At 35.8% G+C, this 24,286-nt stretch overlaps 1 protein-coding gene and 1 pseudogene across 2 annotated transcripts in view; one reads left to right on the top strand and one right to left on the bottom strand.

The window, feature by feature from the left end:
• VWC2L (von Willebrand factor C domain containing 2 like) overlaps positions 1–24,286 on the top strand; it is a gene marked incomplete at its 3' end in the record, with an annotated part of 144,913 nt that overhangs the window by 40,682 nt on the left and 79,945 nt on the right. The window lies entirely within an intron of this gene.
• Positions 18,994–20,252, bottom strand: LOC308630494 (pre-mRNA-splicing factor RBM22-like; annotated as a pseudogene). The gene has a single exon. The product of its transcript is annotated as a pre-mRNA-splicing factor RBM22-like (transcript).

The raw sequence follows: 24,286 nt of genomic DNA on the forward strand, positions 1-24,286 counted from the left end.
AAGTATGGATATTCAGTTTTAGGACCATTTACTGAGAGGACTTTCCTTTCTCTACTCAATTGAATTTGTATCTTTATTTAAAATAAGTTTGTGTATACCGTTATTTTGTTTATATATTTATAATGAAATGTACATTATTCACGTATATTCAATATACATGTATATTCGTGTATGTTTCATTATAAATTTGCAGCTGTTTCCAAACTCTATTCTGTTCCATTGAAGTTGTTTTAGCTATTTTCGGTACTTTGCATTTATATCTGAATTTTAGAATCACTTTATCACTTTCTACCCTCCTTCCTAAAAAACACTGGATTTTGGTAGGCATTGTATTGAATCCTATATAGCCATTTGGGGGAAACTGACATCTTAATAATAAGTTTTTCAACTCATGAACATGGTATGCCTCTCCATTCATTTAGTTATTTAATTTGTCTTATCACCATTTTGTAGTTTTCAGAAAACAAGTCATTTTCATCTTTAGTCTGTTTTATCACAAAGTATTTAATTTTTAATGCTATTGTAATTAGTATGCATATTTACTTTTTTATCATTTCCTGCTAGTATATAGATATAGAATTTATATTTTCATATTATTCTTAGGTCCTAAAACACTGCTAAACTCAATTATTGGATCTGGTAGATTTTTTGTTGTTGTTTTATTTTTGTAGATTCTATTGGACTTTCTACATGTTATCCATGAGTAAGGACAGTTCCATTGCTTTCTCATAAATTTGAACTAAAAGTTCTACTTCTTAAGATACTGCACTTTCTAGGACATTCCATACAATGCTGATTAGAGTAGTAAAACAGCATAGCCTTCTGTTGCTCTGATCTGAGCAGAAAATCATCCAGTATTTCACAATTAAATGTGATTTTGCCCATAGAATTTTCATAGATGCATGTTACCAATTGGAAAAATGCCCTTCTATTCCACTCATGCTAAGAATTCTTGTTTTGTTTTGTTCATATTTGGGGATTGATGGTGACTTTTGTGAAGGTTTTTAATCTGTGTCTGTTGAGAGGATCTTTTTATTTTACTTTTCTTAGTTCATTACTATAGTGAATTAAATTGGTTGATTTTTAAAGTTTGAAGTCAAATTTTACATTTCAAAAATAAATTTTACTTAGTCATAAGGTATTATCCTTTTAACATGTAGGTAGATTTGATTTGCTAAAATTATGTTTAAACCATTATCATCTAATTTTAATGCTCCAGTTGTGGTTGTTGTTAATGTTTTTTTTTTTTTTTAATCAGGTTTTGGTATCACATAGAGTGAGTTAGAAAAGTATTGGTCACATAGAGTGAGTTAGAAAAGTATTCCCTCTTTTTTAATTTTCTGGAAGAGTTTGTGCAGAACTGGCATCAATCCCTCCTTAAATGTTTGGTAGGGTCCAGCAATGAGCTATAATGTTCTTTGAACTTCAGTTTCCTCTGTGAAAAGGTTCTTAAAACAAATTCATCTTATTTATTTATATAGGGCTATTTATGAGTTATTTCTTCTTGGCTTAGCTTTGGAAGTTTGTATCATCAAGGAATTATATCTTTTCACCTAACTTGCTGAATTTCAGATTATTGAATTATTAATAATATACTCTTAGTATATTTTTAACATCTTAATATTATAGAGTCATTTTATCTTTCTCATTCTTGATTTTGATAATTTCTCTTTTGTATATTTTTTTCCTCATTAGTCTAATTATAAATTTACTGATTTTTCTCAAAGAACCAACTTTTGAATATATTAATTTTCTCTAATTTTTTGTATTTTATAGATATGATATCTGCTATGGTCCCTATTTCTCTTCTTCTACTTTGTGTCTAATTCATTTTTCCCTTTTTAATTTCCTAAGGTAGGATATAGAGTCATCAATTTGATTCCCTTTTCCATTTCTAATTTAGATTCTAGTTCCTAGCCTTGTTTTTCAGTTTTTATTTTGAAAAAGGGTCTCATTGAGTTGCCAGGTGGACTCATTAAGTTGCAGTCCTCCTGTCTCAGCCTCCTGGGTAGCTAAGATAATAGGCATGCTTAACCACACTTAGAGTCTCATTTAGGTTCATCTACAACTTGCCTCTAAGTTCTGCTTAACATCATCCTGCCAATTTTGGTATGTTGAGTCTTACATATTCATTAAATTTAAAACACTCTAATTTCTCTTTTGATTTCTTCTTTAAAACATGGATTAAATAGAGTATATTAATTAGTTTCCAAATAGTGGGTATTTTCATGGTATCTATTTGTTATGGACTTTATATTTAATTTCACATAGATAAAATAATGTCCTCTTATTATTCAAATCCTCTTATATTTAATGAGACTTGCTTTATAACTAGAATATATTCTATCTTGGTACATGTTCCATATACACCTGAAAAACACATGTATTCTGCAGTCCTTTGGTGTGATATTCTATAAAATGTCAATTAGGTCAAGTTGATGAATAGCATTGGTCAAGTTTTTTATGTGCTTATTGATATTCCATCTGCTTTGTTTTATTAAGTATTGAGAATGGGTCTGAAAATTCCAAATATATTTGTATTTGTCTATTTCTTCTAGTAATTCTCTCAGCTTTTGCATCATGTGCTTTTAACTTTTTTAGGTGAATAAATATTTAGGAATTGTTAGGATTTTTTCATAAATTTATCCCTTTGTAATTATAAAATGACATTCTTCATGCCTTTACATTCTTTGCTCAGAAATTCATTTTGGTCTGAAATTTATAAAATCATTCCAGATTCCTTTAGATTAATGTTAGTATGTTTATCTTGTTCCTGTATTATAGTTTTATGTATGTGTGTGTGTATATTTAAAGCCCTTTTCCTGTAGATAACATGTATCTGGATCTTGCCTTTTAATCCAGTCTGAAAATATTTCACCCATTTATATTTAATTTGAATTATTGAATTGTAGTTCTGTTTCAATCTATCATTTTCCCCTTACTCCCATCTATTTATTCTTTTCTCTTTTTTAATTCCTTATTTGAAAAAATTAGATAAATTTATAATTCTGTTTTTTTATTATTTTGGCTACTTAAATGATAATTCTTTAATTTTATGGTTTATTTTTATTGGTTACTTTGGGGATGATAGTATACTACTTATCATACTTGGCCTTTGATAGAAAAATTATACCACTTCATATACAGTTTCAGAATCTTATAATAGTTTACTCAAATTTCAATGCTTCTGACTTTTTACAATTGTCATATATTTTGTTTTTATACATTTTTATTTTTTTAATACTTCATCTTATTTTTGTTTCAAGAGTAAGTGATTACTTATCTAAGAAGATTTAAATAATAAGAAAAATCTCAAAAATTTATCCATCGATAAATTTCCAGTGTTTTCCATTTCCTTTCTGTGGATCAGTGTTTCCATCCTGTATAGTTCTTCAGTCTTAATTACTTCCTTTATTATGTCTTGCAGTGATAATGTACTGGTAAATTATTTAAGCTTTTTCATATCTAAAGAAAATTGCCTTCAGATTTAAAGATATTTTTGCTAGTATAGTATATTGGCTGACAGTGGCCTTTGGGTTTTGTTTTGTTTTTCTTTCTTTCTTTTGAAGACACAACTTCACTGTCTTCTCCCTAATATTTTTTTTCTGGCAAGATATGTGAACCATCCTTATCTCTCTTCCTATTAATATGAAATTCTCTCCCTCAACTTCTTTTAATATTCCCTTTATCCCTGTTTTTGTGTAGTGTGTGTGTACCCGCAAGTGTTCACATAATTTTCTTAGTGCTTCTTTCACTTGTACTTCTTTAAGCCCTTGGATCTGCAGATTTACAGTTTCTATTGAATTCCTAAAATTTTAACCTTTCATTTCTTCAAATATTTTTTTGCCTCTCCTTCTTTGGAAATTCCAGTTAGACCTGTACTAGGTTGCTGTTTTAATCAGCTTATTTTGCTACTACAACCAAAAAAACTGACAAGAACAATTTTGGAGGAGGAAAATCTTATTTGGGACTCACAATTGTAGAGGTCTTTGTCTATAGATAGCTGACTCCCTTGTTCTGGGTCGCAGGTGACACAGAACAACATGGCACACAGGTGTGGTAGAGGAAAGCAGCTCAGGACATGGCAAACAGGAAGCCAAGAGCACTACTCACAAGGGACAAAATAAACCCCAAAGGCACACCCCCAGCAAACTTCCTGACCACAGTTATCACCCAGTTAACCCACTCAGATGAATCAATACACTGATTAGGTTGATTAGGTTATGGCTCTCATAACCCAATCATTCACTTCTAAACTTTCTTGCATTGTCTCATAAGTTTTTGAGGGTCACCTCATATATAAACCAAAACAGTTATTTAAAATTGTCCCAGGACTCATTATTCTGATTTTTGTGTTTTTCATTTCATATAGTTTCTATTGTTATGTTTTCAAACCTGCTAATCTTTTCTTCTGCAATGTCTAATCAGCCAATAATCATATCAATATATTCAGACTTTATTATTTTCATCACTAGAAATTACTTGTTTTAAATTTCATTGTTTATACTTAAGAATTTTGAGTATATAGAATGCATTTATAACTGTTTCAATGTTTTTGTTTGCTTATTCTGATCTCTATATTATCATTTTGTAATTTTTATTGATTGCTTTATCTCCTTCATGCTTCATGGCATGTCTGGCAATTTTTAATTGAATGTCAGGCATTATAAATTTCACCTTGTTAGGTGCTGTGTATTTTGTTTTTCTGTAAATATCGTTGAGTTTGCTGCAGGACAAAGTTAAGTTTTGTGGAAATACTTTGGTCTTCTTATGTCTGCCTCTTAAGATTTGTTCAGTAGGACCAGAATGGTATTCAGTCTAGAGATAATTTTTCCCCAATTATTAAGAAATACCTTTTGAATAATACAGAATACTCCATTAACTTTCCCAGTCCTATATTCCAGTGTTTCCTTCCTTTGAGTAGTTTCCTGGTATGCATGTGTCAATCAATACTCAGCTGGAGGGGAATCAATGCTTGATCAATACCTGATGGGAATCCTTCTGCAAGTATCTGGGGTTCTCGGTCTTTGTGCAGCTCTCTTTTCAGCAGAACCTGGTCCTAAAATCTAAAGCTGCCTGAGTCTCTCCAAAATTGCAGCCCTGTTTCTTCAACTTTGGGAGTCATCCGGCTCTCCTTACTGAGTGCTATGGCCTAGAAACTCTCACAGCAGAAACATGGGATAACCCCAGGAGGCTCCTCTTACTTGTTTCTCCTCTCTCAGGAGTCACTAGCCTTCATTGCCTGGTACACAGTGTCTTAAAAACCACTGTTTATTATATTTCATTTATTTTTCATGATTTCTAAAGGAAATGTAAATCTTATCACTGTTTGTATACCTTGTCCATAATTGGAAAAAGATACTTTAATTTCAAACTTGTATTTTTCAAAAGACCAAGCTCCATGTAGTCAATATCTGTCACAGAAATACAGTAATGCGAACCGATTATAACTCGCCAAATTAAGACATTCATTGTCCCCAAAATAACCACTACATGATAGTCACTCAATAAATATTGAGTGCCTCCTTTGTCTTAGCCATTATAGTAAGTATAGTTTATATAAAATTATTTCTAATCTTTAATACTATAACAGATTAGGAGGTTTCTCCTCTTTTTTATCATACCTTTTATGCAAAGGAAGGTAATTTCAGACAACAGATATGAATTGCTGTGCCAAATACCTAGCAAAAATTTCGTATTATTTTTATTCCAAAGACTCCATGCTTTCTGCCATGCTATAGTTATTATTTACCATAAAAATAGAATTAGGACATTTAATAATGGATTTTCTAATTATGCTTTCCAGCTAAGGACTTTATAACATTTCTAATTTACCACCTTTAGAAAATTTAGCTGACTAGTAGAATTTTAAAAGAGATTTTCTGTAGATCAGCAGGAAAATAAAATTTATATTGCAAGAACAAAAGTGATAAAATAAAAAGAATATAAAGTGATTAACTTTATCACTCAGTTTCATGCCAAATCCTGAGAATAAGAATTTGCAGTCAGAAGAGAATGAGGCCCAGAGATGCAGATGTCAAGGAAGACTCAGGAGGAAATGGCTTATTTGACAAACCACCAAATACTGCATACAATTGCTGACCTAAGAACAAAACTGTTGGACTTTCTTAAAGCTGTATTACTTTGGTGACTTACAATCTCCTTCTACAATGTTGAAGGAATAAGCTTTTCAAAAATTAATATTACCAATTTGACATTCATTAAGGGTATCAAATAATTTTTTACCTAAAATTATCAAAATTATATTTTTGGAAGCCATTTAATCTCAGATCTTAGTTTAAACATTTCAAATATGTAAATATTTAATAAATATTTTCAATACCCAAAACAAAGCATTGTAACACTCCTGTTATTATCATGTCACAAAACATCATTACATTTTACTACTGAATTGAACCAATGGGAAAAAATGCACAAAATGTAACAAAAATAAAAGAACATTCCAGAATATTGTACCAGTACCTATATCAAATATTCAGAAATGACAATGTATCATCAATGTAATCTATGCAGTTAACTGCAACCTTATATTAGAAGTTGTTCTGCTTTAGGTCTATACCTCTTCCCTGAAAACTTACCACAGGCACATTTACATATGAGAAGATGGAAAGAAAAATCTACACAGCTTTTAAGATCACCATTATTCTCTTAGGGATTGCTAGAAGTAAAATATCACCTTGAAAGACAATAGGACAAAATAGTAAAATTTTCCAGAAGTATGTCCATTCCATTCAGTTACTTAAAGTTTCTACATTGAAGCAAAATATAAACCTTAAGGCTATTTTCTTCCTGTTGAACAAAGAACTAAGGAAGGATCTTGGCTATATACAAATGAATATTTGTAGAATGATTATTGTTCTTTATGGTGTGGTTGTAAAGGGTGGAAATGGAAATGATTTCTCCTGGTATCAACACTCTACAGGCCTCCAAAGAACTTAGAGCCAGCTTCACTAGAGAGAGAGAGACTTTGATATCTTTAAATAGGTTGGATTTATTAAGAAAAAAAGGACAAAGGCTAAATGGTACTACATGTAAGTCCTCAGATGAACCATTAAAACATGTAAAACATTATGGTCCTAATGTGGATACAGGCATAGACCCATTACAGAACAGGTATATTTCTAAGACGAGGACTGGACTACTCTCATTAAATGTATTATTTTCCAAATGACTTTTGAGATAAAATGGAAATGATAAAGAATAGAATTTTGAAGCTGCAAGGGCCTTTGTAAATCATTTGTTTTAATACCATATTTTGCACTTGGAAGACAAGAAAATCCAAAGACGGAAGGTGATGTTGAGTTATTCAAAGGATGACAACAGGAAGAACTAGAAATAGAAGCTAGCTCTGCTAGATCTCAGGGCTCATATTTTAAACTAAATAAATACATATTCTCTGTGAAACCCTATAGGTACTTATTGGTTTGTTTTCATTTAACTGTGTTGCTTGAACGTTTTTATGACAAGTATTTTATAGGATTTAATTTGTTTTTACATGCTGCTGGGTGTTGAGTGCCAATCAAATGATTCTTAAGGTTATTTTTGATTTTGCAAATACTTGCACACTTACAAGTAAAATTATGTGTTTAGAATATTAATGGCAACATTTTCTAAAGAAGACCCTGAGATCTGGCATGTTATTAGGTTTGGAAAGCATACATCAAGGTCAACTTTAAAAATAATTCAAATTGCTTTTTGAGAGAACAGATCACAAAACTTTTTTTTTTTTTTGGGGGGGGGGTGTTACTACGGATTGAACTCAGGGATACTCAACCACGATCCACATCCCCAGCCCTATTTTGTATTTTTATTTAGAGACAGGGTCTCACGGAGTTGCTTAGGGCCTCACTATTGCCGAGGCTGGCTTTTAACTTGGATCCTCCTGTGTCAGCCTCCCGAGCCACTGGGATTACAGGAGTGGGCTATCACAACTGACTCAAAACTTTTTAATAGAATGTTGAAAAACAGTTGATGAGAGTTCCTCTTCAGAATCCATGTGTTTCCAGGAATATGCTTTGTTATTGTCATGATGACCATAGTCCAGAGCACAATATAATAAACTCTTATATTTAATGCAGTTTATCATTTTTTCATTGGCTTCCTTCACTCGATAAATTCATTTATTAAATACCTATGTGCTAAACATTTTGCTAACTGCAAGAAATACAGTAGTGACCAAGATTCAGACTGTATCTTTAGAAACTTCCAGGCCTTAATAGAAGTCCAGGAAAGCAAACTAGAAAAGAAGCAAAAATTTTCACTGTCATATGCTCTAAGAAAATTATAGAGAAAACTTTCCAAGGAGGAACAAGAGGGAGAAAAAAAAGAAGTAAGTAGGACTTTAAGTCATCTTGGCCATATTGGAGAGAATTAATCACAGGAAACCAGCATAGAGCAATCTACCGGTTCTTATGCCTTCCTTGCAGAATATTTGAACTGTTATGTCTACTTATTTGAGCATAGCTGCAAAGATTGATTTCATGTATCTGCAACTTAATAAATGTTAAGAGTTTTTTATTGATATTTCATTATATAAATAATTGGTAGAATGTCAGGAATTCGAATGTCAAATCAATGTCTGTACTTTCTGATACCTAACCCCACAAAAAGAAACAAAGACACAATGGAATTTAGGAAAATAATAGATATATAATTGAAAGATTAGTGCCTAGGAAATTAAGATGGGGATTGGAAACTTCATTTGAAAGTATCTGTGAATTCTTTTTGTTCTTTCTTCTGGACCCACACTACTTGATATTTTTCACTCATCTTGTCCTGTTCTTCTGAGAGTCCTAGCACTTAACTCATCTGTAATTTCACACTTAAAACACCCATTGGCAAAGAACAATCTAATTCCAAATGATAGCACCTGTATCTTGTTCTTAGAACTTGGAAATATTGACTTCTATTATTTCAAGAACTTCAATATCAAATACCTAATATTGGGAGATTCCTTATAGGGAAAAAAAGGTATTTATTTCTCAAAGAATAAGTAACAACCTCTGTTTGAAGCCCACTAATGAGACAGATACATGATCACATAATGGGCAGGTGAAGACTAGGTCAAAATTAGGTTCAAGGTCATAGTTTAATCATCCTGATTACCAAGCACATTTTGCCCATGCATTTAAATTAACTCTTAAAGGCTATATAGATGACTGCTCAATCATTTTTATTGTTTTCAAGAACGCCTCCGTCATCTTCCCAGCATATTCAGGTTCAAGATGCTCTGAGCTGAATTACATTCCTGGAAACCTGTTGGAAGAAAACTTTCATAGCTCAAAACATGCTCCCCTTGAACTTTCTGGCCTTACTTTGCTTCTCATGAATCTATGATTATGTGTAATTAAATAGAAGAGTAAGGTTATTCATAGAAATTCATTGGAGACTAAAATTGAATGAATGAATCAATCAATCAACAGGCCAAGGCAGAAGTTGGTAAAATTGAATTGTTTCAGGCACTGTAGGATGAATAAGTTGGATGAAAGCTATACAAAGTAGGTTTGTCTGTAAAATAGACATTTATTGGTCAGCCATATCAGTTACTGAACACATGTAATCTCATTTAATCTTCTCAATAGACCTTTTACAGATGAGACTAAAATAGAAAATTACTTATCTTTGGGACCATGAATGGAAAGTTGTAACACCTGTGTTCCCCACTATTTTCTATCCAAAGCCCATGCTCTTTCCACTACACCATGCAGCCAAAGTGTGCTTCGTGAATGCACTCCCTGGGTAACAGACATTCTTATACTTCATAAACAAAGAGCAAAACTGAATTGGAGTTTAGGGTTCTACAACAAATTCATAGGATTCCATGGGTTTTGTTACTATAGATGTGTTCTGAACCTTGTTTGAACTTTCTTATTTTCTCTTGTTGCATTGGTAAGTTGCTTTTTAGTTGCAAGTAACATATAAGTCAAAAAGGTTTACCTATCTAAAACATCCAGGGCACCTGGAAGTAGGCCTAGTTAAATCAAGGGACTAGAAGAGAAAGCCTGCATTTCTTCTATTGGTTGGATTTTGAGGAACTTCATGGTGACCTGAGGGCTTCCAGCAGATCCAGATGTTCTTCCTCGTGTATCTATATCTGGTTGTGGAGGAAAAGAAAGGTTTTTTTTTTTTTTTTTTTGTAACATAAATGTTGAATGTGACTTAAATTGGCTAGAATTGAGGTTAGTCAGATTCCTGAAACAATCCCCCTGGGTGCTGGAGCCACATTTTCATCCCTGATGGGGGTGAAGACAACAGCACTAGAGTCACATGGTAGTGAACATGTGTGTTCCCCCAGGGAAAATAAGAATGCAAGTTTCAGAAAAATAGGTTAATGTTTGATAGGTGTCAAAACACATGACATTTTCATAATAGGCCAAAATTATGGAGAAAGTATAAATATTTGTTATAAAAAATAATCTGTGTGCACATATACCAAAACTATAGGTGTTTGCAACAATCATAACAAACACATCAAAGGTGACTTAAAGCTAAACAAGATTTTGATGAAGTATGTCACAATCATGCTTCTGAATGTTCAATTCATACGTGATGAATGAAAACCATCCTTTAATATAAGGAGTCTTGATGGGGAACATCTTCACCCAAAGATAGATAACAGGTTAAAAAGACCTTGAATACAAGACCTGTCTCCAGAAAACTGACATTTCATGTCACCATGGTGATGGCATGAAGATTGATACCAATACTGGCTGACTTCCCTGGTTGCTGTGGAAATAGAATTTTACAATATTCATTTGTAATTTAGAGCCACCAAATCTGTCAGACAAGTCAGTGGATACTCGACTTATCAGGGATCCTAAAGGTGGGCTTGCATTTTCAGTGTGAAGATATGTATGTAACACACCATAATTAGATATCAACCTGGGCTCTTTAACCAAAGTGATATGTTTCATATGTAATCACCATTTTTGCATGTTAATGTTTTTTCTTCTCTTCCAACAACAACTTTAAAATATTGGTTTTGAAATCAATTTTCAGAAATATCTGCTTCAAATGTTTTTGGTAAACTATTTAGTAGAACTTAACACTACTCTGTAATCAAAAGTGAAAACAGAAAAATAGTAAGGCATACTTCTAATGTCATGAGAAATTAAGCTAATTTCTTAAAACTAATAAAATGGTGAGTTCACTTAAATCATGCCCCAATAAATAATAATGATGATAAAGAAAAGGAATATGATGGTCATTAATGTGTTCCTATTATTTCAAGAAATGTGCTTGATATCTTCCATGCATTAGTTCTAGATTAGGGTACAGTTAAGCTTCTATAACAGGTAAGCACCCAATTTTCAGTTGTTTAAACTGATAGTAGTTTACAATTATTCATTTGAAGGTCTAAACAAATATTCCTTATTGGTTGTTGACTCTCTTCCAGGCTGAGATTCAAAAACTCAAGACTCATATCTTGAGAGTCTACCATACTGAACTTGTAGTATCCAAGTCTTCTTACTCATTGAACTCAAAGGAGAAAGCATCAGTTCTTTAATGGACTAGACCTTGACTTTTGCTCAGTATTATATGGTATGTTTATTTATATTATGAGGAAGACAGAGAACTGATCTTACTTTATGTCCAGTTCTAGGAAATGCATCCAAACCCAGAGAAGTTTTACCACTGTGTTAGTCATATTTTATCACTATGACCAAAATTCCTCACCAGAGCAATTTAGAGGAAGAAAAGTAATTTTGAACTCATGGTTTCAGAGCATCAGTCCATGACTGGCTCACTATCACTTTGGCTCCAAGGTGAGGCAGAGCATCATAGCAGAAAGGCATGGTGAGGAAAACTGCTTACCTCATAGCTACCTGGAAACAGAAGGAAGAGACAAAGAAACAAGATGTAATCCCCGTGGGCATGCCCTCAGTGACCCACCTCCTCTAGCCATGCACCACCAGCCCACAGTTACCCTCAGCAGAGAAGTTCTTTCAAATTATTAATTTATCAAATGGATTCATCCCTTAAATAAGTTATAGCTCTTGGAATCGAATCATTTCACCACTAGACATTGCTGCATTGTCTCACACATGAGCCTTCAGGGTACACCTCATCCAAATGGTAACAAGCCTATACAGCAACCTTTCTTTAAGATGGTTTTATATAGATCTGTTGGTGTTATCAGATGAAACACAACTTCATAATAACAACTCTCTAACTAGTATGTGTAATAATGGTGTTATCAGATAAAAACAACTTCATAAATTCTCTAGATAGTATGTGTAAAAATATTTTAGAGGGGAAACTATTACCTAAATATATTTTTTTCAGAATATTTATAAGTATTCCATGGAATACACTTTGAGAAATGTTACATTTTTATTCCACCTCTTTGGTGAATATCATGTAGAAATATTTACGTAGGTACACCTAATTTTTTAATAGTTTTCTGATGTCCTTGAATTTAAAAAATATCTTTATCCATTTTCTGTTGCTATAACAGAATACCTGAGAAGAGGTAAATTACAAAAAAAGAAATTTGTTTAGGCTGATGTGTCTGGAAATCCAAGAGCACAATACCAGCGTCTGCTAAACGTTTTGTGAGCACCTCCTGGCAAGAGTGCAAGCAGGTGCATGCAAAACAAAACAAAACAAAAAAAACAAGGGGCAGCCTCATTTCATAACAACTTCCTCTCACTGTACTAACCCAGCCCCATGAGAACTACATTAATCCCTCTTAATGTCCCAATTACCTCTTCAAGTTTCCACCACCTATCAGCACTGTTACACTGAGGACAAATTCAATGTGAGTTTCAGAGGTGACAAAACATTTGCAAAACACAGCAAGAAGTGATTGCTAACTGAGCCTCATGACCAGATCTATCTATAGCCCCTTTACTTGTCTTTCCTATATCCTTGGTGAAATGTGAGCTAGGTCAGAATGGTAACCTGTATTTATGGACACACGTGAAGCTCAACAATCATCTTGGTCTCATTAGCACCTGTCTAGGTGCGAGATTAATTGTAGTTTCCCTGATGTTGTGAGGAAAGAATTTAATCATCACAGACACTTCTCAAAGATGTCATGCCAATCGGACAACTTTATCCATGAAAGACTTGCAGGTTTAAAATTCATAGATTCCTAAATCATTACAACACAATTTTCAATAATATCCTTTAAAATTACAATCTGCATTGCAACATGGAAAAAAATAAGAAAATATTTTACTATTTACTTTGAAAGCATATTGTTTCTCCTGCCTGTATAACAGAAGAATATCTTTCCCAAATAGAGGTTTACCAATCAAAGTTAGCCCAAAAGAAGAGGCAGCCTGGCGTAATAGGAGCCATGTGAATGAGGCCTCAGGAGACCGTGGTTCCCTTCCCTTAGCAGTGAGATCTTGAGCAAGTCATTTCGTCTCTCAGGGCTATTTTCTCATTTGCAAAATGAAGTCAACAAGACACCCTGCCTGCCTCCCAGGTCGGTTGTGAGCATTACAAATGATGAGAGAATTTCCTCAAATATGAATTATAAAAAGACAAAAATGCATATTTGTAGAAAAATATTGCAACATATGAAGATTGGAAGCATTTTCTATTATTGAGTAAGTAAGCCATTCATTTTGTTCCCCTCAAGGCAGTGTATAATACGGTGGAGTGATTTTGAGCAGGGCCTATGACAATAGAGAGACTAGCTCTCCAGGGCAACCTGTTTGACCTTGAATCAACTCTTTATCCTCCCAGCAACTTAAGATTTCCCAGGTGAATCCAGGAAAATAATACATTCCTCATAAAGTAATTATGAGGATTAAATGCGATAACATATGTAAAATTCTTCTAATAGCACCTGTCATGTGACAAATGCTGGCAACTCACTGCATCTATCAGGGAAGGATATTAGATGTGATTTATTTGGGGCTTGCTTTTTCCAACTTCCCACTTTACCCAGGTCTCTATGATTGCCATAAAAGCAATACCAAGCAGGATCGGAATTACGAGTTCATTGGGGAAATAAAGGATTTCAGGGAGAAGTCCAAATCTAGTTTGGGAGAACTGTTCTCTCAGCACACATTGGGCTTGCAAAGCCCCTAACTTGATGCAAATTGCTTATAACTTTTCGGCCTGCTGCTTACCTGCCCCCAAAGCTCTTGTTTTGAAAACTTTACATTTCATGTACAAAGGCCCTTTCTGTGACCCACAGACCCAGACATCTTCTCAAAGTGATTATCTCTTTGTTGTTCACTAATGGGGCATTAAAAAAATTATGCATCTGTTAAGAAATTTCTTCAAGTTATAGAAATGACATTTTATTCCCAAATGGACCAGGGATGACAAATTCAAATGCTAGATGGACTGAGAAAGTGAAATAGTAAAGTAAAGTAATAGTAAAGTAAAGCCTGTACACTGTCAAGGGACTCTCTGTGTTAAATTAAAACCAATGGAATATTCTTTGTTTTAAAAAAAAATGGTATCTTTCCATCTATTTTTGAAACCTGAGTCTATTTTGGACTTTTATTTTCTCTCACTTTAGATGGAAATACTCAAGAGTAAAAGAAAATTAACAATAAGCATAGGTAAGCAGATCTATTATTTAGTCCCTAAATTGGGGAGAGATTATGGTGCAGCCTATGGCAAATGAGAGAAAAATGTGTGATATCTCAAATGGAGGTACCATCTGCCCTTGTCAATGGTGGTCATGTAAAAATGTGAGACTAATACTAAGTCTTCCTATTATTAAATAGAAAGCCAGAAATCTGCTTTTCAAGTGAAATCTCCCAATTTTTGAATGTAAGCTAGGAAAATAAAAAGAACTGTAAAAACATAATAAATGCCAACAAAAATTGCAGGTCACATGTGGCTTTGTGATTGCTGACAATCATGAGGACCTCCTTTGCAAAAAAGAAGTCACTGATTGCAAAGGAGCTAAGGGACTGGTCCAAGGTCACATTGATACTGTGAAAGCCAGAAGTTGAATGTGGATCTTCTGACTCTGCCTCAATCCAGGAGAATTAGTCCATCTTCTCACATCCAAAGCAGCCACAACATTATTGATAATAGAATGCATGAACAGAGAACATAGCAGTTAAATATATGTGTTTTTATTATTCCCGACTCTCTCCTGTTTTGTCTCAAGAGATTTCTCCATTTTCTCATGTATTATCTAGGACATGATAAAACCCCCTATCTCCCTTTCTTAGTGTGATAATAACTCTCACACTCAGAGGAAGCAATCTTCTGCTTGGGAGCTAATGTCTTTGTAGATTTAAGGAAATATACTACAGTCAATATGCAGAGTGGTTTGGCACAAAAAGCACATATTGTATCATTTAAATCAGTATGTCAATGATATATATATATATATATATATATAAATATAAATAACGAAATCATGCACATTCAAACTGCTAGCTTGCCTAGATTTTAATACCCAGTGTGAGATGTATCGACCACATGTTAGCATTCTGGTGAAAATGCTAATTTCCATATAGCATAGTGATTGCAAAAATACTCACTGGGTTACAGATCAGGGCATCAATGCCAAGTACTAATGAAAAAAAAATTTTGGACATAGTGCATCTAATTTTCCCAGCCTCTCATGCTCTGATGCACCATAGGCTTAAACTAAAAAGATTACTTGTGGTTACCTGGTGAGCTAATGCCACCCGACCCAAAGTTACACAGCAGCAGGCACTGAATAACAAATTAGTAGGTAGTGGGGAAACAGTGATTAAAACCTGAAGCTGGCCTCGTTATATCCATAATTATATTTATTCAGTGCTTCAGTGCATTTGGAAGAGAAACCATATTTCTCTCTGCCTTTCTCAGGCACTCTCTCTCTTTCTCCCTCTCTCTTTTTTTTGATATTTCATCTACTTATTAATAGTGTGGAAACTCAGGAAGAAAAAGCTGAACTTGAAAAAAACATTCATTTTAGAAATTGGTTATGTAGCAGGAACCAAAATGTTCTCTGCACATCCAAGGGCATTGATTAACTTTCTCTAAAGAGTCTGAGCCCCTTTAGAATCCTAGGCTCAGGGTGACTAGCTCTTAAACCATGATCGAATCAAAGTTCTGAAGAGGGAGGGAAGGTTGCCAATGTTAATTTATCTTCCATTTGCTAAAACAATATAATACCTCCAGCTAATATCAGTTTTTTAGATTTGAACAATCAAGAAAATATATGCCAGATAAAAAGGGATAAATCCCAATTGAGCATAAGATGCCATTGGTGTGACCACTCAGCTCCCCAGTAAGGCTGTGAACTGCGTACTTATTATAGTCTCAAGCAATGGAAGGAGCCAAGATGGGCTCTCCTTTAACCCCTCATGTACTAGAAGCCGTAGCCCTGCATTCTTATTGCAGGCAAACCTTGAGAAATTTACAGAAGCCACCCTTGGTTCAACTTCAACAGGGACCAATCTCTCTGGTACAAACATCTACGGTAGAAATCTTGTAAGCACCCCTTAATTGGTAAGATGATCTCCTTTGTTTCCTTGACCACAACCTCTGGAGAGAGGCCATGCCTGCATTAGTTTTATCACCATCCCTGGAACCATAACAAAAACAAAAGCTAGCTCATGTGGAACACTTAGTGCCTTACAGGGGAGCTTATTTAAGCCTCACAAAAATTTACAAAGTGCCTGTGATTTTCATTATTCCCATTGTATAGCTGAAGACACAATCCTTAAACATACTAAGCATCTTGGCTAAGATCACACGACTAGTAAATGAAGTCACAGGGTTTGAATCTAGGATGGCTGACTTAATCCCTGTGCTAGGCTGAATGTACAATAAAGGTCCACATCCTTCTTTGAATTTCATTAACTATTAAAGTTATTAGACTATTAAGGGAATGGTATTGAAGGAGAAATATCTGTTCTATTTTTTATTTTTATTTTTAGATTTTTGGAACTGGGACTTGATCCCAGGGTACTTAACCACTGAGCCGCATTCCCAGCCCTTATTTTTTATTTTAAGACAGGGTTTTGCTAAGATGCTTAGTAACTTGCTAAGCTGCTAAGGCTGGTTTTTAACTTGTGATGCTCCTGCCTCAGCCTCCAGAGTTGCTGATATTATAGGTGTGAGCCATCACACCTGGCTAAAACAGCTATTTTAAAAAGTCATTTTGGTTCAGATAATGTTCTGCATGTAACTAATTTATTGATCAAGGCTAACGCAGATCATAAACAAACAGCTTTCTCCTCGATTCCTACCTTGTCTTTAAACTTCTTCAGTTGAATTTACAATGTAGACATGGTCTTAGGCGCTTTAGGTCATGAACATAGTCACAATTCATTAGAATGTCTAGTCTTAAGATACTAATCAAAACTCCAAATGTGAGTTATTGCCACCTCCATCCAGAACCCAGGCACAGGTATGAAGGTGAGGTCCTGCTGTTCCATGTCCTCCCCATGCACCCACCCACAAACTTCTGTTTCTAAGAGGGCAGGGAGTGCACTAAGTGAGACTCCTGGGCAAGAACCCAAATGCCACACAGTGGCTCCCTATCTCATGTGGCCCACAGCCATCTCTGACCTTGACACACATCTCCAAGGAGCAGCTCCCTCCTTATTCTGACACAGGAGTTGGCCAGCCATTCAGTCACCTCCATTATTTCCTAGTCCCTAATCCCTAAACTGCCTTTGATTTCCTATGCCTAAACCAGCATGGGTCTACTATACCTTCCAAATGCAGGAAACATTTAAAACTCTTATATAGGTTCCATGATTAGACTTGGGATCAGGAACTACTACCACCAAAATGGGACAGAGAGTTTTAGGCAGAACTGATGCTTCCACAAAAGCCTGTTCAGCAATGTTCCCTAAGGTTCATCCATTTTATGATTTCCTCGAATAATTTTTTTTTAAAAAAATTGACCCATTTTAATTATTTAAAAACAATACAATACAACATCAAATTTCCCTCATCATCTACAATTCAGTTATATTCAAACATTCTAAGACCAACAGTCCTCTGCCCAGAACCAGGGGGTCACACGGGGACACTGAAGACACACGAAGGTGAATGTGGAAGATCAGAGTTTCAGGGTAGCTCATGAGTCTTCCGTTCCAAACACACTCCAAGGTTTGCCTTTTATTTTGTTAAAGAAGGTATTGTATGGGAAGTTCTTTAAAATAAAATAATTTCATCCCAGACACCACATTTCTTCAATGATAGATCCATAAAATTTGTGTTTCTGATAGGAATAAAAAGTAATCTTTACTTTAAAATTGAGGAAAAGAGCTGGGCACGGTGGCACACGCCCATAATCCCAGTGGCTTGAGAGGCTGAGGCAGGAGGATCACAAATTCAAAGCCAGCCTCAGTAATGACGAAGTACTAGACATCTCTGTCTCTAAATAAAATACAAAATAGGGCTGGAGATGTGGCTCAGTGGTTGAGTGCCCCTGAGTTCAAGCCCCAGTACCAAAAAACAAAACAAAACAAAAAAAAAAAAAAAAAAGAGAGAGAAAACAAAAGAAAAATTCTGGGCTGTCCTGGGTCCTGGTTTCTTCTTGTGTCTCTGAACATGTGATTTCAAAAGAGTTAAATCACACTTATGACACTATGATGATTAGTACTATTTTTTTAGATGATAAAAAAAATAAAATACCCAGTAGACATAAAAATGGTTAAAAGGTTTTTTACTGCAGCTCAATTTTTGGCCCCCCACACCCCAAGAAACAAAATGAACATATAATTGAGATGGTAACTCCATTGGCTATTCCAATTTACCCATCTGCTCATCCCCCATACAGGTTCAAGGGACTAGCAGAAGGTTTTCTTAGTAATACAATCATGGCCCTAGCTGTGTTCATGGCAGTTTATTTGAGGTCCGCTGATCCTTTTCACACACGTAGGTAAGCAAGGCTATGCTTCTCCAACTGCCCACATCTGAGCACATTCAGCTTCAACCATAGAAACTACCAAGGAAGGAAAAATATATTTATTCCAAGATTCATTTACTGGGATTTTAAAGTGCCCTTTCTTCCATGGAGCCCAGAGTGGTGGCAATGTGCTAGCGACTGCTGTATCTTCCAGCATGTGCTCCCATCCTCTGAGGGTCCTGAGAAGGATAGTGGATTGGTCCTGGAGCCCTCATGAAAGGAGCAGGTGGTCTCATTGGGTGGACCATGTGTGGCCCCAAACCTGGGGGTGGGGACGGGGCAATCCCAGGCAGTGGTGGCAGGGCAGTGTTTACCATGGCTGGAGGGCCACTCGGGAGGAGGTTGAAGTAGCTGGCAGAGGCTTCTTCTGCTGCAGGAGGAGGAGGAAGAGCTCCAGGCAGTCCTGGAACAGGCTCCAGCTGGATCCCAGAATCTTTGGTTCCATCCTTCTCTTTTTCTTCTCCTCTGGCTGCCAGGGATCTTCCCCATTTCACCTTGAGTCTGCATCCACTGACAATCAACTTATTAAAGGACTTCTCAGCAGCCACTTCTGCAGCCTGCCTTGCGGCAAACTGGATGAACGCACACTGCTGTCTCTGTACTAGAGTGATCCTTCAAATCTCTCCAAACTGGTAGAAATGACTTATGAGATCTGTCTCAGTAACGGTATCGCCCGGACCACCAACATCTAGTGTGGTGATAGTTTTATCCTCCGGTGGGTCCAGACGAGGCATTATTGAAGCCTGCATTAGAAGCTTATCTGCTACAGGGTCATTGATTCCATAATAACAGTCTTTAATATTTTGATCAGCAATGGGGTCATCTGGATCTGTAGGCTTCTCATGTCTGTATGGACACTCTTCCCCTCTTTTACACTCTCCTTTCACCCAGAAGGAGCAAATGTGGGGCTGATTCCTTTTGTAGTAGGGTGTGGTCAGGGCCAATTTGAGCAGCAAGTCACTAGTGGATGTGGCTTTCCCAAGCATGCCAACTGGCCGTGTTCCATCAGAGTTAGAAATTTCTCTTTCCATATTTTGTGTGTAGTACTCATTGTTGACATCTGACTTTGGCATGTCATCTTTAAAAGACAATCCTGCATCACGAACCTGGATGGGCAGGCCATACTCTAGGTCTAAGAGGCAGGTCTGACCGATGTTCTTCAATTTACTGCAGGTTTGGCACACCTCAGTCTTCTTGAAGCACATGCAGACCCCAGGACACCAGCGAAACACTGTAAATGGCCTGGCACAGATTTTGTATTCTTTCCCATTCTTATCTTTGGTCATTCGGATATATGGGTTTTCTCCAAGACACGTTGGCATAGAATGGGGAAGTCCCAGTCCTCCCAGTTCTGCCTGTTGTAGGTGTTGGAACCTAGAGAGGTTGTCATCTTGAGAGCGTCTGGGGGCAGTGGTAGCTTCTGAGTCGGGCCCTCTAATAATCTTAATCCTGCAGAAGAGTCTAAGAACCATGGAACAGTGTGTTAGTCAGCTTTCCATCACCATAAAAAAAAATGTCTGAAACAATCAATCTTAAGAGAGGAGAGATTTATTTTGGTTCATGGTTGTGGAGGCTTCCGTCCATGGTTAGTTGATCTGGGTGCTTTTGAGCTTGTAAGGAGGCAGCAGCTCACAGTGGGAGTACAGGGCAGAGTATGCTCCTCTCCTCATGGCAGCAAGAAAGCAAAGAAAAAGAGGAAGAGATGGGGGTCCAAAAAAAATCCCCTTTGAGGACACATTCTCAATGACCTAAAACCTCCTAATATTAGTATCAGGTTGAGGACCATGCTTTTAATACATGGGCCTTTAGGAGATATTCCAGATCCAAAATGTAGCAAATAGTTTGCTTCCTTTATAAATTCTTCACATGAGCCAACCCACCTCAAACTAATTTTGTTATCATGATATCATGTCATTTATAACTGATGGGACAAATTCCCCTTTCTATTATCTCTTACAGATATATTCATAGTTCAGTGATGATACTGTATTATCCATACAAATTTCCTATCTTGTTGCATTTGTTGTGTTACAAATCTTAATTAGTGCATAATATTTTACTTTATTATTTTCCATTTTTATCTGTTTGTACTTATTTTTGGACTTTTGGGTAGAAAAACTTTGACTTTTCATCTCTTTTTGTATCCATCAAGAAGAAAGGAACATTCAAAATGTAATGCCTGTTAAAGTGTCCACTTTCTCAAGGAATTTACAGTACTTAAAATGATTTATTTTATAATCTAGAATACAGCAACTAGTAAGAATATTAGATCTAATTAAATTGCATTAGTTTTCTTGTTTTAATATTTTTTAAAAGTAATGACTAGCTCCTGATTTGTATGTTAATAAAAGAGATAGATAACTTGAATTAACAAAACTAGAAAAATCCAAAAGTCATTGGTGTTGTTGGCAATTTTGTAAAGTTATGGTTAAAGAAGATAATTAAGCAAGAAGATAATTAAGTTCCCATCCCTAAATGATGTCTAAAGAGAAACAAACAACTACTTGATGATAGTCGCACTACATTCAGAATGACTAATTATAAAATTAAAGGGGACATTTTAGCATTTGAGCTCCTCTGTAAATTTTGTAACCATTCCCAAGTCATGTTCAATTAAGTATATTTCATGCATATTCAAGAAATCTAGAAGAAATTGCCCCAGGGCTGCTGTAGAACTTCTTGGAGTCAGGGACCCAGGCTGTTGCCTTTCCTGCGTCACTTCCTGATCCAAGATGGCCCCGGGATCATGAGTCATTACATCTATACTCCATGCTTGAGGAAGGAGGGGGCAACAAAAAGAGACACATTTCCTTCCTCAAAGTGTACACCATTGTATCCCATTGGATAGAAACTAGCCCCTTGACCACATCTAACAGCAAAGGAGCATACTTACTGAAAAGTAAGCCTTATTCCAGAGTCCCTGAGCCAAGCTACAAGAAGCAGGATATTTATTTCAGATGAAGAAAGAAAGAATGAACAAATAGCAATCTTGGGCACCACGGGATGAGATGATTTGTTGACTATTATAACCTAAAGCCAAATACAGAGAACGGAGCCAAGTGGTAAGACAAAGGGAATAGGGAGGGATGCAACTTCTAAGGAAGGAATCATCTTGGAAAATGATGACAGGAATTTGCTAAAACAACCCCCTGTCTTCTTCTGTCTACCTCTTTTCTCAACGTGACCCTGTGAATTTCCGTGACAAGTAGAATGCAGGAGAGGGATGTTGTGAGACTTCGGAGGCTGCATCTTCAGAGCCTGACAGCCTCTGTTGCCACCCTCTTGCAACCCTCTGCCATTACCAAAGGAAGTCCAGGAAGGACCCTTGAATTATGAAAGACCATGGAGAAATAAAGGCCTAGCTGACATCTAGCCAGGATTGCAGACTGGTGAATGAGGTTAATTTTAGAACTTCCAGCATGTCTGAGCTGACAGCTGACTGAAAGCTTGTGTGCGAGCTTGGGAGAGCCACTGAAAAACTGGTCACTCCCAGAAGTATAAGAAGTAATAAATCATGGCTTTTTTAAGCCACCAAGCTTTGGTGTGGTTTGCTGTGTGGCAATAGCAACTGGTACACTAGTAATTTGAAAATCAACACAAATAATGATATCTGCCATGCCTTGAGGTGCTGGCTTTAGATTGTATACAAACTACAGTTCTAATGTTTAACAATCCTGATTACAAACACTGAAATATGGACTAAATTCTAATTTTGTAATATGATAGCATTGGTATTATCCAGGTTCCTTTCCTTTAAAAAAAAAAAAAGTATTTTTTCGGGCTCAGTGGCAGAATGCTTGCCTCGCACGTGTGAGGAACTGGGTTCAATCCTCTGCACCACATAAAAAATAAATAAATAAAGGTATTGTGTCTATCTACAACTAAAAATTTATTTTAAAAGTTATTGTTTTCAATCAATATATAAAGACACAAATGTTGTGTGTATTAACGGGGTGTCATAATCTTCAAAGCAGGTACACATTATACAATGTTCCAATCAAGTTAAACATCTTTATTTCCTCAAACACTTATTATCTCTTCGTGGCGAAGACCTTTGAAGTCATTTCTTCTAGCTGTTTGAAATGCTCAGTGCACTATTGCTATCTTTAATTTTACCTTCTTAGAAAAGCATCACAAATACTTTATTGGATTCTTGAAAATAAAATCAACGCAGAGCCTCATTATCATGTTTGTGCAAAAGATACCACCTCCCAGACACTGGTGCCTAATATATCTTTAAAAATGTTCTTGGTTAACAAGATAAGTAAATGTTCAATATAAGGAAGGTAATTTAATAAATAGGAAAAATAAAATATGACTGAAAGCAAAAGAAAAAGAATTCTAAGGAATATGTAAAATAAATCAATTTCTTTCTAAAACAGACTACTCATTTCTTCCTACCCCATAACTCCTTCTCATTGCCTGTGATCTACCTCCTACCCCCATCCCAGTGCCAGCTTGGAGACTTTCTTTGTCTTTTTCTTACTATGTTCCCCCACGGACAAAAGGAAGAAAGAAATAAGAATAGTTATGTCTACATATTGTGACAAGGTGATAGAAAAATACAAAAGGTTCATTTATCACTGATTTTAGTCTACTTGATAGCCAGTTTGATTTCTTTCTTTTCTTTTTTTTTATGTTATTTTTCCTTAATCCCTATTGTCTTGGAGTCTGAGCATCTATCCATTCCTGGGGTGGGGAGAAGTGTCAAAAGACCATTTGCACCAAATGTACTAGTGTTCATTTTCTCAGCCACTCCTGACAGCAAAGCACCCACCCCTCCCTGTCTCCCTCCTTTGATCACAAACAGCAATACCTGAGCAGCAGCTTGAAATCAATACACTCTCCCTCTTTCAGCATCCCCATTACAGGAATAAGGGGGCTTGAAATGTGAAGTTCTGACTGAGTGTTTATGTGTCGTGTAAACAGACCCAAGAGCTTCAGCATAAAATGTCATGTCCAGGCACCAAGGCTGAGCCCTCAACCCCTGTCTGGATGGAGATTGAGTGCAAAATAAGAATAACTGCTACAATTTCCAAGAAAACAAATGAATGGGCAGCAGGAGATGAATTTAGACTTTGATAAACTGAAATACAGTAATCTGAGTTAATGGTGCAACTATTTGAGTTTTTCTGTTAGGTTTTCAACTTCATTTATATGACAAAGATCAGAATAACATATCTGGCAAAGAAAGAAAGGAAGGAAGAGAGGAAAGAAGGGAGGGAAGGAAGGGATTTTGAACATTATAATGTGCCAGTCAATTCTTTATTTAGGGATTTGATGCCCAGAATATCAATCTCTCTCTCCCTCTAACCTCCAACAATTTGTTCTCTTTTATCACGTCTAGATTTCAAGACCCACAACACCTAGGGAGTAATTTCTCCATGTCCTATCCCTGTCTCTTGTCGGGTATAAAAACAAGCA

Source organism: Spermophilus citellus (genome assembly GCF_964194105.1).
Source record: "Spermophilus citellus genome assembly, chromosome: 11".
NCBI lineage: Eukaryota > Metazoa > Chordata > Mammalia > Rodentia > Sciuridae > Spermophilus > Spermophilus citellus.